This window comes from Pollachius pollachius, assembly GCF_949987615.1.
Source record: "Pollachius pollachius genome assembly, chromosome: 18".
Lineage (NCBI taxonomy): Eukaryota > Metazoa > Chordata > Actinopteri > Gadiformes > Gadidae > Pollachius > Pollachius pollachius.
The window spans coordinates 2203628-2219012 of record NC_136951.1 but is presented as its reverse complement, the minus strand read 5'-3'; positions in this window follow the sequence as shown (position 1 = coordinate 2219012).

The following is a 15385-nucleotide window of genomic DNA, read 5'->3' as shown; positions in this document are numbered from 1 at the left end:
CAAGTGTTTCTGTTGGCTCAGCTATTAATAGTTGTTCTCCTAAGAGAGCGAGATGAGAAACAGATGCTCTGGTCCTCAGATACCCAGATAATCACAACCCGAAGCACACTATTCCTGGTCCTCTCTCTCTCTCTCTCTCTCTCTCTCTCTCTCTCTCTCTCTCTCTGTCTCTCTTTCTCTATCTCTCTCCCTCTGAATGTCGTTTTTAGTGTTTGGCATTTGCCTTGAACTGAAACATGCAAGGCAGCTTCCTGTGACCATGTGTTACTCACTGTTGTACACTAGCACTGTTGGTTTGGCTGCTACACATCAACCAAATATAACCAAATACTTATTTTAAAGATTGTATTAAATTTGTTTTATTGAAAGTGATTGGAGGAGATGAGGGTGTAAAGAATAAAGCCACCTGCCCATGGCTCTACCAAACCACACATCTCTCCCTCTCTCATCTTCTTTCTCTTCTGAGAAGATGGCGAGAAAATGGCATCATGAGCAAAAGTGGTGTCAGCAGTGATGAAGTGTTTAAATTAGTCATTAGTGTCCGATGTAGGGTGGATGTGGAGAGAAGTCACTGCAGAGCGGATGGTAGAACTTCAACTAGATTAGCAAAGATTCCTTACTGGAATCTTCCCTCCAAACCGCAGACGTCCTCTCTTTAATAGCAGATGATGAATCCGACACATAGCTACGTCACCATACTGTCCTCAGTCATATTAATTTATTTTCTCACATTCTCTTGCATTTATTAAATGCAATCGACGTAAATATCCTTTATATTTTAGCATGATGTTGTCTGTTACTGAAAATATGTTTAAAGAGAGAGGGAGGGAGAGCCTATGTGTTATAGCAGCCCTACTAGGGGAGACAGCACAGAGTTGGGCCTGCACCACTAACTGGAGGAGCAGAGTTAAAAGCAAATCAGAGAAGCTGATTTTGAAGTAGACGAAGCTTGCAAAATGAGATACGTGTATTTCTACAGTGGCAAATCTACACAGCATTGAGCAATCAGACTTGAGAATGGAAATCTGAAGTCAGATTTGTGACACTAGAGCTATGCAATAGTAATATAATGTGTCTGTTGTAGCTCCAACTGTACATTGTAATGTGGTTTAGCAGTCTGTAATGTGATCACAGTGATATAATGTGTAGTACGCTCAAATGTAGTTGAATTTTATATTTGTTACTTTAAACACATTTCTACTTTTTGAAAGTGGTTTTCACTTGTCATGCATTTTGTTTTGCTGTTTTGCACAAAAAAAACACTGATAAATACCTTTTGATTGATTGATTGATTGATATTACTGAGCGGAAGCAGAGCTCTGTTGTCTCAGTTGGGTTCTATTCTATGCTTGATTGGTCAATTCTATTCTACTTATTCTATATTCTAATCGGTTAAATTATATTATACTATTTTATACGTAGGTCTATTTAATTATATTACATTATATTATACTCTATGTTGGTCTATTCTATTTTATTCTGTGTTGTTCTATTCTATGTTGTTATATTTGATTATTTTATGTTATTTTATTAGTCTGCCATAGTCTATTCTATTCTATTCTATTCTGTGTTGGTCTATTCCATGCAATTCTATTCTGGGCAGGCCTATTATTTTCTATTCGGCCATACCCTATGTTACTATTCTCTTACGATACATTTACTCTTTGCTATGCAATACTATCCTAGGGTATACTATCCTTTCCTATCCTATATGGTGGTATCCTATGCTATGCTATACTATGCTATGCTAATATGTTGATACTGAAGGGGTTAGGGGGTTAGGACTAAATCATAGCAATATATAATATATATAAGTATATATTTTCTTTATGTCTTTATGTTTCGCTTAACAGGTATAAACAAATGGAGTTACGAAAATGGCTGAATATTGTTCCAACATTCACGCACGATGCACGCACGCGCGGCACAGACACACACACATAGACAGACCAAAGAACAGTATGTGGCCACATATGGCAACACACAATTATTCAAGCACACACATGGAGTACAGAGAGAGACAGGGAGGGGCAGAGAGAGAGAGAGAGAGAGAGAGAGAGAGAGGGGCAGACAGAACACTGATGGAGAGAATAACATGGAGGAAAGCGCTAAGAGTTAATGAGAAAAAATGTAATGATGCAGCGTGAGAGCATCAGACAGAGGAAGATAAGAGAGAGGGAAGGGCAGAGAGGCAGGTAGAGATACAGACAGAGAGAAACAGACAGATGGAGAGAGACATAGACAGAGAGAGACAGGGAGAGAGAGAGAGATACAGAGTGCTAGGGACGGAGTATTTCAGAGAGACTAGAAGAAGACCGGGATGGGGAGAGGGATAGAGAGAGAGAGAGAGAGAGAGAGAGAGAGAGAGATGAGAGATGAGGAAGGAGAGAGTACATTCAAAGACAAACGGGGAGGGACGGAGAGGATAGAGTGGGAGAGGAAGAGAGAGAGCATGGTGCCAGTCAGGATAGAGCAGCAGCTCCCATCATGACAGAGCTCCCGTTGCCATGACAACCCATCCTTACAGCTGCTGCATGATGGACAGAGGGACACTGGAACTAGACAGAGGGAAGGAGAAAAGGAGATAAGGTAGCAAGGAAGGCAGGATGAAGAGAGAAGGTAGGTAGGAGGAGAAAAGAGGGAAGGGAGGAGGAAATAGAGAAGGTGTGGAGGTGAGAAGTAAGGAGGAGAGAAGGGAAGAGGGAGGACAGAGGGAAGGGAAGGGAAAAGGTTGGAGAGACCAGGGGAGAAAGAGAAGGAGGCTAGGAGAGAGGAGGGAGATGAGGGGAGGACAGTGAGATATTTCTGGCGGTAAATCTCAGAGCTACTCACTGCACTGTCGAGCCGTTCTGCTGCAAAGGCGTTTCAGACATGGCTGCTCCCTCCTCTCCTCCTCCGGCTACCTCTCCTGCTCCTTTCCTCCTTCTCAGTGATGAGAGCTCCTCTTCTCCTCCTCTCCTCCTGCAGCTCGACAGGCTCCGTCACGGCACGATGTGTCGGCTGCTGCCGCGGCAACACAGCGACCATGTGACCGCCAGCTCCACCGACAGGCGGGCAGAAGGGGGTGTGGTGTGTCAGTGTGTGTGTATAGTGTGTGTGAGGAGTCTACACATATATGAATGCATGTGTATGTGAAGGAGAGACTGTGTGTGTGTATTTATAACCAAAAGGTGTTCATCTTTTCTTGTGTATGCACCTGATAGGAAGATTTCTGTATATATGTGTTTGAGGCGGGGGTCTTTGTGTGTATTGTATGTGAGCGTGTGTAGCAGTTCCTGTGACTGCAACATCTGTGTTAGTGTGTGGTTGCGTTTGCCAGCCATCACAAGGAAGTGTGCTATGCAGTGTTAGCCCCATGGTAAGAAAAATATTGTAGATCAGACACTTTCATGCTCTTTAGTAGAGGCGTGATTGATTAACAGATCAAACATAAGTATACTTTATTACATAACAACTGTCTACATCCTATCTTGTCAACCAACTGTAATATATTAAAAGATCTTCTCAGTGCATAAAAAGATACTCATAATTACTCCATGCATCATTGTTTTGTCTTTTAAAGGTCGCAAGGAATGCTAACAACTAACACAATTTGTGTGATTAGTTTAAGAAAGTAAACATCTGAAGGGTATGGACATATCTTATCTGTTAGTTGTGTTTAGAAAGAGAGAAGGAAAGGTGGGAAAAGATGAAGGTAGGAATGAAGGAAGGACGGAGGAGGGCAAGCTATTCATCTGACCTCCTTCAAGTGGAGGTCAGCTCTCGCTCCAACTCAAGTTCACTATCATCTCCATCTTATCACTCAGACCCTGTCTCTCTCTCTCTCACACCCCTTTTCAGGTCTCTCTGCCCTTGTTATCATGTGGGCCGGTATGCTAACTATTCAGGTTAGGACTAGTGACCTTACATAGGCATCACATCTTATCACGCACGCACGCACGCACGCACGCACGCACGCACGCACGCACGCACGCACGCACGCACGCACGCACGCACGCACGCACACACGCACACACACACACACACACACACACACACACACACACAAGATCCCTTCGTGGTTTTATACAATACAATATTGCTCAGAAAAAGCTGTCTGGAAATCTCTGGCAACTTTACATGTTAGATAGCTTCCAAAGTGTGGATTGTACTGCCACCCAGTGGGCTTTTCATAAAGCATTCACCAACATATGGATGAAATTCAACGTCTTCAATAAAATACACGATTTGTGTAATACATTGTTTGACTATGTCACGGGAGAAATCTGAGATTCATCTGTTAAAATACTGTTTTATAACTTACTACACTGTGCTCAATGTTGGAGAAAAGGAGGGTATTTGACTTTACACCATAAGAAGACATGGCTGATTATAAAGAATAGACTATCAATAGAATATAGAACAATTCCCTGTGGGAGCATCTACTTTTGATCGTTTTGCACAGCTAGCTAGCTCGTTGGCCATGAGAGCGCTGAAGCACCATGTGATGTCATCGCCAACCGCTGCTGAGAGTTCACCGCCGACTACGCTGCCATCCCATCAACCGCTGAGGAGGGGGTCGTCTAATGATTGTCTGCCAGGTTTGTCCGTCAGCAGCTCGCCCAGGCCGACTTCGAACGCCCTTTCGGCCCGACCTCCTCTGTTCCATCAAGGGACACCCTTGCTGGGCCCTTGTGGAAACTGGTTCCACTATCTCGATTGTGCTGCAGGGGGGCAGCCAAAAAAAGGGTGGCGACCAACCGCCTGTAAAATCAGAACAGTGACCAGAGAACTAGTGTCCGGATGCTGGAGAAGCTACCTTTGTCAGTGAAGACAGGGAATAGATTAGATTAGATTAGATTGAACTTTATTGTCATTGCACAATTAAGGGCAACCAGTACAACGAAATGCAGTTTAACATCTAACCAGTAGTGCAATCATTAAAGGGGACATATTATGAAAACAACACTTTTCCTGGGATTTGGGGTATTGTTTTGGGTCTCTGGTTCTCCCACACGCATACAAACTTTGAAAAAAGTCTGTACATGATGTTTTGAATGAGATATGCATTTCTGAAAGTACCCCGCCTACTGTTACCAAACGAGCGAGTCAGTTTCGGCGCTCAGCTCCTGGAGTTCAATCCCTTTCCCCTCCAGTGTTGCAGTTCAATATGGACTTCAGAGAGTCAAGGCCAAAGTTCCTTTCCCCGAATTCTTCTCAACCCTTTCCGAGATAAGCCCCACTACGAGTGGAAGTACCAGAGACGTCAGACGCAGTCTTTATGATTCATAATATCATCCGAGGCGCACATAGCTTTTGGCCGTGATATCGGATACATTATATAAATACCTATATATTATATTATAATAATAATGATATTATCATTATTATTATAATTATTATATTATATTATATTTTTAGATATAGAGCTCCAGGAGTCCGCAAACGGCAACAATCACTTCTCCTCCATGCTGTGGTTCACTCTGACAGCTTTTGTATTAAAGCTACAGACATTCTGAAGGGACTGAAACAGAGGGGAATGGCGGTAGGCAAGATTTTTTTTTCTAAAAGCTATTTTCCAGCAAACAGCTTCAAAAACATGTTTTCTGGAGAACATATACTATGTTTACTTGTTGGAAAAACATCATAATATGTCTCCTTTAAAAAGTGCTTTTCCTTATAGCAGTGCTTTAATAAAAAAAACATAAGACACAGAATGCAGATGATCATCAAATAAGTCCATTATTAAAGTGCATAGAGTTCTGAGGAATCAGACAGTCCATAGTCCATGTACAAAAGGAGAGGGGGCAGGACAGGGGCAGTGGCCGGGGCAGGGGCTATTGTTAGGTCTTGGTGTTGAGCAGTGTTATGGTGTTGTGAAAAAAATATTTCTAAGCCTGCTGGTGTGACTCCTGAGGCTCCTGTAACATCTACCAGACAGGAGGATAGAGAACAGTCAATGACTGGGGTGTGTGTGGTCCTTGATGATGTTGTCTTCACGTCACAGAGAATAGCGGAACCACCTACGAGTTAAGGTTGTCAGATATGCTAGACCCCTGCATCATCGGCTGGACCTGCTTACTCATTTGGGGGCAATGGTCGATGTGTCAAGGAACACCATTCACCTCGGCAGAGACCCTGGCCCTCCAGCGCCATCAAGTGGGGAAGGTAGAATATACACATTTACACCCTTTTCCACCAGTCAACCCACCACCATCTCCACAGCCACTTTCAATACCCCCTGAGGTGACAACAGCACCGTCTACCTACCATGACAGTGACCTCCGCCGAGGCTACCACTCCTCCGTCCTCCTTGTCAGATGCTGTCAACGCCATCCAGGACATGTTTCAGCGGAGCAGTGAAAGGCTAAATTATCAGCAGAGCAAACACCTGCTGTCTGTGACCTGCTCCAGCAGATCAGACATTGCTTGCTGCACGCAATAAGGAATGCACCCTGACCGACGTGGTGCATCACTCAATTGACACTGGCACAGCCCCGCCCATTTTACTGGGAGCCCACCGACTAAGGTTTGGCAAGCAATATGATGCAGAGCGGATGATACGGGAGATGGCTGCCGTGGGGTTGATAGAGCCATCCAACAGCCCCTTGGCTGCCCCTGCTATCCTGGTCAAAAAGAAGGACTACACCTGATGGTTCTGTGTGGACTATCATCGCACGAACAACCCCCTTATTGATCACGCCCTTTACCAAATCACAGGGGCCCGGTGGTTCAGCTCATTGGACCTGCTGATCGGCTACTAGCAGGTGGAGCTTGCACCAGAAGCAAGGCCAAAGACGGCTTTCACCATCGGCCAAGGGCTCTGCTCTAGTTCCGTGTGATGGCCTTAAGTCTCTGAAATGCCCCCGCCACGTTCGAGAGACTAATGGAGAGGGTACTGAATCAGGAAACCCATGACTGGTTTACCTCGATGACCTTCTAGTCCATGCCACAAGCTTCGGGCTGGCCCTGGGCAATCTCTGTCTTCCAACCATTCAGAAGGACAGGGCTACTACTCCTACATCCCAAGAAATGCAACATCCTTCAGCGTGAGAAGTTCTTGGGCCATGTGGTTGGACCAGAAGGCGTTGCTATGGACCCTGCCAGGGTGGAGACGGTTAGAAAATGGCCAATTCCCCAGTGATGTTTGCAGCTTCCTAGTGCTCGCCTCCTTCTTCCGACATTCTGTCCGCCCCAATTGCCAGCCCCCGACATCATCTCACGACAAGGCGCGGGAGTTCAACTGGGAGCATGACTGTGCAGCCGCCTTTGCCAAGCTCCGTGCTGCTCTGAATACCACACTGAAACCAGCGACATGTGACCGGGGGCAGTCCTGTCACAGGAGGGAGCCGAGGGGGAGAGAGAGTGGTGGCTAATTAGAGTCACTCCTTGACCCGTCCTGAGCGCAATTACTGTTACCAATTACACCTTGGTCTTCTCCCTGCCGGATTGCCTGTGTTGATCGTCAACAATTTCACGTGTACCGACCTATCTGCTAGTAAAGACCATTCTTTCTACCTAGACATTTACATCCCGAGCCGTGCTATTGAGTCCGTTGTACACCAAGCCATTACACCTGTTCCTGTTGGCATACCAATTGGCAGTGCAAGAGAGCACGGGCTACACACCAGCCGCACTAATGTTCGGTAGAGAGCTGCAGACCCCAGTGAACTTGGCCTTTTGCGCCACCCAAACATTGATCTCCCTAAGAGATCAATGATCAGGAGAGGCAACACGCTGGTGGGGGAAATGTAGCGCCAATGTTACATGAATAAATAAATAAATAAATGCATTTATTTTTTTTATAAATAAATTTTATTTTTTTGTGAAATTCCTCAAATTCCAGCCTGGACACACATGATTTCTTTAGTTCCACTAAACGTTTTGTTATTTTTTCTGATGGGGAATTAATTGAGGTTGCGCACACCCAGACTTTCTCTCGCTTGGAAGTCTCGAAATGGGGTAAGCTGGGTTTATGAATCCTACGTGAATTAAATTCATTTATAAAGTATCTATCATTGTTTCCATGACATGACCCATACATAGACAGGTCTAATTTTGTGGGCCCTGCTTCTCCTTGGTCTGTTTCCCTTAACCAAGAGATAACAAAGCCAACCTCTCCTCTTTCTGGCTATGGGCCTACTGAACTGCATAATTCCAATTCTACAGCCCCCCTACAGATGGAACTCCTCAATGTAAGATCTCTTGCAAATAAGACATTTTTAGTCAGTGATCTTATCTCTTCGCATAAATTAGTATTTTCCTCACTGAAACATGGCATGATGCTACAGGCATTAAGGAACTTCTTGAAGGAGTTCTTATCTGAGTTTCCTTTTCTCACTGTTGTAGAGCAAATAAGAAAGGTGGTGGTGTTGCAGTTATTTTTTCTAATATCTTAACTTGTAAGAATGTCTATTCTGCTCTTGCTCTCGATTAGGTTAGCTTGGCAGATAGCTAACATGAAGTTGATCCCTTGAAATAAAAGCCCAGGAAACATGGAACGGTTTAGGCCTTTGATGAGGTTCCTTGTTTACTTCCAAACTTGTAAAACTGTTAAGATATACAAAACATGAATTTACAATCTGCTGTATTAATATACAATACACAAAGCTACGATAAGCTAAGCAATAGCATTAAACAAAAGAGTATCTATCAACACCAGACTTTGTAATCCCGCTAGCTTCAATGCTAATATTACACTGTAATTCAATGGGAAATGCTACCGCGATTAGCATTGGCGATTTATAAGTAAACCTAATCATTCCGAAATTAAACAAACATAATCGTTAAGCGGCAGAAATGATTCAAATGCTTTAAACATTAATACTCACGGACAGTGTTGGGGGTAACGTGGTACAAAGTAAAAGTAAGGTATCTGTTGTGGTGCGTGCATGTGTGCTGCCTGTGTGTATGCAGCGCCTGCTTGCCTCGGCACATTGCCATAGTGATCGATTTGAGTGACGTAGCTGCTTGTGCGAAGGAGTGTTCAAGTGTTGGAGCGCAGAAGCAGGTAACACAGAAAGACAGGCTGGTTGCATTGTAGAAGACATGATTCCCCTGTCGACTATTGAATCGCCCAGATTTAGAAAAATACTAGATAAAATACCCGCGACTCGCAAGCCGTGGGTATTATACCCGCGGCTTGCGAGTCCGGGTATTTTATTGTGTTATACCGACATGGAATCGAAGCTCAAAATAATTTTCGAGTCCTTCCTGGATCATGTGTCCGCCAACAACAAAAGTTACTTAGGATTCCTAAGTGTTAGCAGAGCCACACTCTCACGGCGAAATAATAATTCTAATACATTTCTCTCTTTAGCCGAACTGGCGTAGTTTATTTGTGAACCGCGAACAGACGCATGCTCTCCTAGAGCCAAGTGCAGAGAGAGGGAAAATGTCTGCGACATTCCCTTATATGGTCACAGACATGGCGCAACAGCGCCTCCTTTTGGTTCTGAACAGGTAACTACAGTTACATGCAATCATACATATGTCATACATATATCAACACTCCCACTTATGAATGACATGTATACTGTACAACTTTAACATATTCAAATAAACAGTCAAAAAGAACATGGCAGTCAAATGTCAAACATTTATAATCAAAAATAACATGGCAGTCAAATGCCAAACGTTTATAATCAAAAAAGAGCATGGCAGTCAAATGTCAAACATTTACACACCAAACATGACCCCTGCAAATTTCATTAGCTTGAGTTTGGACACAGGCTTGGTCATAGCATCTGCAACCATGTCACCTGTGGGACAGTACACAAGTGTCATCTTCTCTTCTCTTATGGTGGACCTAATGAAGTGATACTTAATGTCCACGTGCTTACATCTCTGCCTGCACACAGGGTTCCTAACAAGTGCAATAGCCCCCTGGTTGTCCTCATAAACAACAGTTTTCATGTACCCATAGGTATCTATACATTTCAGTAGTTGCTCCAAATAGATACACTCCTGTATTGTTAGAGCTAGAGCCATGTATTCGGCTTCACACGTGGATAGTGCTACTGTGGGCTGCTTCTTGGTTTTCCATGAGAGACCAATGAGCTGTCTCATGCTCACACAATAACCACTTGTACTACGCCTGTCGCTGGTGTCTGACCCCCAGTCTGCGTCACTGTATGCTTGAAGGCCTAGACCCTCACTGCTCTTTCTGAAACAGAGCTGTTTGTCTACAGTACCCCTGAGATAGCGCAAAACATGTTTCACTGTAACCCAGTGCTCATCTGTGGGGTTAGCGAAATGCTGTGATAGTCTGCTTACCACAAAGCATAGGTCAGGTCGTGTACAGGTAGCTAAGTAGATGAGACTGCCGACAACTTCTCTGTACTTCTTTACATCAGCCATTTCAGGCGTATCCTCAGAATAGTCTATCTTTTGGTCACATGGTGTCTCCCTAGTTCTACACTCCTGCATGTCAAAACGATTCAGGATCTTTCCAACATACTTCCCTTGTGACATCTTCACGCAGCCATCAGACTGGTTGAAGTCCATGCCCAGGAAATGCTTTAACCTGCCTGGGTCCTTCATCTTAAACCTGGTGGAAAGCATGGTCTTCACCTGCTCTAGACTCTTAGTGTCTTGGCTGCAATGATAAGATCATCCACCCAGATAACAACTATCACCTTTCATGGCTGTTTGGACTCTTTTGTGTATACACAGTGGTCTGCTGGGTTCTGTGCGAAGTTATCATCTATTAGACATGTGTGAAGCATCTCATTCCAATTACGCCCCGACTGTTTCAGGCCATAAATGGACTTCTCTAATTTACAGACTAGCTTCTCTCCCCCCTTTTCGTAACCCTCAGGTTGTTCCATGTAGATATCTCGATCAATGGGCGCGTGCAGATAGGCTGTTTTTACGTCAATTTGATGTAATATCAAGTTGTCTTGGCCTGCCTTCTGCATTACTACACGTACACTTGTCAGATTGGCTGTAGGTGAGAACGTCTCGCCATAATCTATCCCTGCCCTCTGACTATATCCTTTAGCCACAAACCTGGCCTTGTACCGGTCATGTCCATCACTGTCCTCCTTAGTCGAGTATACCCACCTACCTCCCCCTGTCTTTCTGCCCTCTGGCAATGTAGTCAGGGTAAAGGTCTGGTTGTCCTCTAAGGACTCGATCTCCTCGTCCATTGCTGTTTTCCACTTTCCTGATTCAGTTGATGTCATGGCCTCTTTAAAGGTCAGCGGCACACCACAAACTGCTTGGTAGCAATAGTCTATACTAGCGAGTGTACTGTCCTCCTCATCACTATCTTCCTGAGTATAATCTCTCAGATACCCTTGGGGTCTACGCTCTCTGGTGGGATATTTCCCACTGCTTGAGGCCTGTGGCGTCACCCTAGGGTGCTTCTCGCCATCATCCTCTGGTGACTGTGGACCGCCAGTCTGTATGTCTGTGCTGAGGACACTAGGTTGTGGTGTCTCTCTCTCTTCACCATCTATTTTGGGGTCCAGCCCTAGCTGGAGTCCCGTTCTCGCAGGTTGTCTTTGTGACAAACTTTAACAGCCTGTGCTTTTGCACTTTGCCTTTATTGGGGTAGTAAACTAGAAAGGTGGGACTGCCCTTGTCATGCCCTACAAAGAGTCCTCTCTCACACCTAGGATCTAGTTTACCTCTGTCCTGTTGGTAGGCGTAGCATCCTGACCCGAACTTTTGCATCTTGGCTAGATCATACTTTTTTCCTGTCAGTGCTGTATAAGGAGTAGTGCCCGTGCGCTTATTAAAGCACCGATTCCTGGTGTAGGCTGCTTCCTGAACGGCATAGTGCCAAAGGCTCTTAGGTAGGTTGCTGTCAATAAGTTTACACCTGGCCATCTCGAAAAGAGTACGGCCTTCCCTCTCAGCCATCCCGTTCTGGTGTGGGGAGTAAGGACAGGTCGTCTCGTGTTTGATTTTGTTCTTTCTCAGTAGTGTCTGAAACTCTCTGTTAGTGAACTGGGTCCCGTTATCTGACCGAATGCATTTCACAGTGCCATAAGGCGCTACATCAGCCAGGAACTTCTCAGTGGCCTGAATTGCATCACTTTTTGCTTTGAGAAAGTAAAGAAACACTGCCCCTGTACACACATCTGTGAAAGACTGCATGAACTTAAAGCCATCTATTGATTCATTGTTTACTGGACCAGCTAGATCTGTGTTTACCAATTCAAGTGGTGTCCATTACCTTGTCAATTGGATCTCTGTTTCTCGTTTGAGTAAACTTCCCCTCTGTGCACACATCACATTCTTTGTCAGGCCTACGTTTTGCACCTTTAATGTGCATGCCTACTGTTACATCCTGCAATTTCAATATGTCCTCGTAATTACAATGACCCATGATCTCATGCCATGTCTGGATATCATGGCTGACATTACAAACATAATTTTCATCACACTCGGTTTGTAAGTAGTACATTCTCTTACATACATGGATATTAAACCTTGTGCCATCTGGCGCCACAAGAACATCTTTACCTTCGTCAAAGGATACCTTGGCGGTGGCACACTTCACCGAGAAGAGTCCTTGAGGGAATGAGGGGATGTAGAGGGCGTCCTTTAACGTCGCTGCACACCTGCGCCCCTCGCTGTCAATGAGGAATACCTGTGCATCTTCCCTGCCTTGTGCCAACCCGAAGGTGCGCTTCCCGTCTGCCAGATCCATGCAGTGTCTCTCCGGCTTGAAGGTGCTGTCAAAGTTCTTGAATCGGCTCCTGTCATTGAGGATGTGGGACGAGGCGCCCGTGTCCACGATCAGTCCTTTTTCCTGGATCTGCAGCTGTTGCGCTGACTGGCTGGCATCTTCTGTCTGCGTGCTGAACGTGAAGTCTTCTCTTCCCGCAGCTCTTCGGGCGTCATCCCGTCCACGACCCGCTTCATGGCCCCCGCCGCCGTCATCTTGGGTACAAGCGCATTGAGAGCCCTGTCCACGCTTCTTCCTTCTACACGCTTTGTCTGTGTGCCCGGTGCTTTGGCAGAAACTACACCAGGCTTTCTTTGTGCAGTCACCCTTTCTGTGGCCCTTTTCTCCGCATTGCCAACACACCTGGTCCGTCGGGGGTCCGTTCTTCGTTGGCGCCACCCGGGCTTTCAGCACTCTCCCTCCCGCCTCCTCGGCGACTGGGTCTGAATCTTCTGAGGCCTCAAAGTTCCGCAACTTGGCCTTGAACTCCCCCAGCTTCATGTCCGCTGAACCATGAGTGACCATCAGCGTGAACGGCTTGTACTTTTCTGGTAGTCCCCGCATAACCATCGCCATCATCAGTCCCTCACTTGGCGCTTCACCTGCACACCTGAGCGCCGTAATTATTTGCTCTGCCCTGATAATGTATTCCGTTACAGTCTCTGTGTCAGCTTTCTTTAGCGAGGTAAGTGTTATGTACAGGGAGATAATCCGGGGCCTACCTTTACCGATGTAATGTTCTTTTAACACTCTGAGACTCTCTCGGCCGTTGTCTTTAGTGTCTCTGAATATCAGTCCCAAGCTCGTATTGTCGAGTAAAGGCGCCAACGCGCAATATGTGTCAGCATTAAGCTTGTCATCTTCGGCCTGTTCGTCCGCTGATAGAGGTCCGGGAAGCTCGTTCAGGATTGTCTGCTTCAGTCCTACTCCGTGCATGCAGCACAACATCCTTTCTTCCCATAGCTCATACTCCTCTGCTCTCCCGTTGAACGTGGGCCACTTGGTCTTGCTTCTGTTCGCCATGGATTTTTGTGTCCGTAGCTCAGCTTAGCTCCGTTTTAGCCTAGCTTTAGCTTCCCGGTTCTCCCGCCGCTAAACTAGCTACAACTTCCAGCTAACTAGCTATCTCTCAGCGTGCTGGCAAGCAGACGTCTTGCCATCGCACGTGTCCGTCGTCAAACTATGAGAATCACGCGGTTACTGGGCCCATAACCTGTTAGCAGAGTCACACTCTCACGGCGAAATAATAATTCTAATACATTTCTCTCTTTAGCCGAACTGGCGTAGTTTATTTGTGACGCACGCTCTCCTAGAGCCAAGTGCAGAGAGAGGGAAAATGTCTGCGACATTCCCTTATATGGTCACAGACATGGCACAACAGCGCCTCCTTTTGGTTCTGAACAGGTAACTACAGTTACATGCAATCATACATATGTCATACATATATCAACACTAAGTAACTTTTTTTCTCAAGTTTTAAAGTAATGCTGGCTATCCAGTGCACCGTTATTCCTAAGTAAGGAATGACGGTGCACTGGATAGACAGCATTACTTTAAAACTTGAGAAGGCTGCTCTTGCCTGCAAAAGGGTGAGAGGAAGACACACTTACGATGTCATAGCTTGCAAAAAAGATCAGGTTCATTCAGCCTTTGGACCACATAAAGTAACAGCATGTGTCACCGCCGCTTAAGTGCATTTCTGTTTTAATTGTATGAGATAAAGTGACCTTTTTATATTTTTCATTGACCACTTAATTTTTGTACTCATGTTTCCCAAAGCCTGTGTTTTGAAACTTGTGTGTTACTACTGATAGACCTCACCATAGCCTACTTTATCCTGTTGTTTGTGTATTTAACAGTGAGGCATTTCTTTGTGCAGACAGGGATATTGTTCTTTCATATGGTTTAGATATACATTTATACAATAAACACTAAGTGATGATAGGGCTATGATGTTTGCAGGGTTGATCTGTCCGATGTCCACTTCTTACGAGACTGAAGAGTTGTCAAGTACTCTTGCCTCCAGCGTCTCCAGAACGTCTCAGCAAGAGCTTGGACTTGTCGCCATTGTTTGGTATAAAGATCCTTGAGATCCATGTTCCCTTGTGGAGCAGAAACTGTGTCAATTTTCTGAGTGAGCCGCATGGCAGGTGTGAAGACAGTTCACCAGTAACTTTGTAACGTAGGTTGTAACTTCAGGGCAAACTTCTTCATCGGTTTCTGGATGTTAAAGGTAATGCATCGCTGGCTGTTCAAACTCTGCTTCCTCAGGTTCGGTAAGAAAAGCTGGACCCACATGGACTAAGAAAAGATGTTCCTCCATTTGGTAGAATGCTGGTCCTGTAAACATTGATGGTGCTTGGCTTGTGGGTTCCTCACAGACAAACATCTCCAACAATAACCCAGCCAAGGTCAAGTTGTTGAGCATAGGGTGTATTATTGAGTCCGTTGTAGTGTTTACGCACTTTATGTACACATAATATGTCTCTGCCGAGGAGAAGGAGAATAGCTGCTTCTGGATCGATAGGTGGGATTTTATCCACCACTGCCTTGAGGTGTGGATAATGGCGTGCTATCTTGGGTGAGGGAATCTCAAGGCGGTCGTCAGGCATCATATCACACTCTATGATGGTAGGAAGAAGGATTTGCGTGTCTCCATCTATTGACTCCACTACGAGATTGCTTGCACGTCGCCAAGATGCATCTACTACCCCTGAGCAAGTTTTA